General features: G+C 35.8%; 1 non-coding gene across 1 annotated transcript; it reads right to left on the bottom strand.

Annotated features, from left to right (window-relative positions):
• Positions 1 to 679: 679 nt before the first annotated feature.
• On the bottom strand, positions 680 to 783 carry LOC129402621 (small nucleolar RNA U13). The gene has a single exon (XR_008628736.1). It is a non-coding gene; the product is annotated as a small nucleolar RNA U13 (small nucleolar RNA).
• Positions 784 to 1,219: the final 436 nt, after the last annotated feature.

Raw genomic sequence — 1,219 nt, 5'->3', positions numbered from 1 at the left:
AGTCTAAGTATTTATAATATTCTACTTGCTTCTAAACAAAGCAAAGACCTATATATTATAAAATTATAGCATTAAAGAGACTTTAAAACAGTTCACTTGATCTAGCAGTAAAAGCCTTCCTCTGTGATAAAATGTATTAATGTGTTTTGAATTTGTTGTTATTCTAAGGATTCCTAATTCCCTTCCTTCTAAGATGAACTTATGTGTAACAATTTATTTATGATTAGGAGTATGAGATTTTCTCAATGGTCATGTACATAAAAATGACTACCCCAGATATTTTAGGGAACATTTTTATACATAAAGTGATTTTTCCGGAGTTGATGCACTTCTGCAAGTGGTTTGAATAAGTTCCTTGCACTTATGGGATCCTGAGCACCATCTGGAGGATTCCTGAGTGCAGAGTCTGTCCTTGGCCTGAGCACCACAAAGTGGGACCCAAAATAAAACAAAACAAAACAAAATGATAGTTTTGAACCTTTGACTTTAAACCTGTGTTTACTATGACTATTCAGAGGTGTATCTTGTAGTCTTCAAAACAAAGGGTTTTTTGATCCTGCTGCCTCCTGATGGGTGAAAGCAGACTACTGACATTAAATGAAACAGTTACAATGAGGAAATGTACTGCAGGTTTTAGAAGTTCAGAATGTGAAGTTTGTCTCCTCTTTTTCTGTTTTCTTTTCACACCATATAGTAATGTGTCAAATGAATAACAAGATTTAAGGGATACGTCGCACAAATGTGTGAACACACGATCATCATGCTTATGAACCAGAAGAGGATCCTTGTCTTCTGAAAGAGCTCCTTTAGGGGCTAGAGAGATGGTATAACGGATAAGGTACTTCTCTTACATATGATGGATCTGGGTTTGATCCCTGGCACTACGTTGCGTTCTTCCCATCCCCACCAAGAGGGATCCCTAGCACTGATCCCAGAGAAAGCCCTGAGCTTCGCTGAGTGTGGCTCCCAGTACAAAAAATAAAATAAATATAAGAGCTCCTAGTGATTGTTACAAATCTGATTTTGAAACAACAAACTTTCTAAATCTTTACGTTCCATGAATAGTTGTAGTATTTTTATCAAACCTGAATTATTATCTTGTTGGATATTCTTGTTAAGGTGTTTATTTCATGAACTTTTTGTTTATTTGTTTTTATTATGCCACCATTCACTTCTGGTCCGGAGTCTTTTTTAATAGGCTTGTTGTGCATTTTAAGAG

The sequence above is a fragment of the Sorex araneus genome, chromosome 2 (genome assembly GCF_027595985.1).
Source record: "Sorex araneus isolate mSorAra2 chromosome 2, mSorAra2.pri, whole genome shotgun sequence".
NCBI lineage: Eukaryota > Metazoa > Chordata > Mammalia > Eulipotyphla > Soricidae > Sorex > Sorex araneus.
The sequence above is the reverse complement of the archived record's forward strand: the minus strand, read 5'-3'. Positions and strand labels throughout refer to the sequence as shown.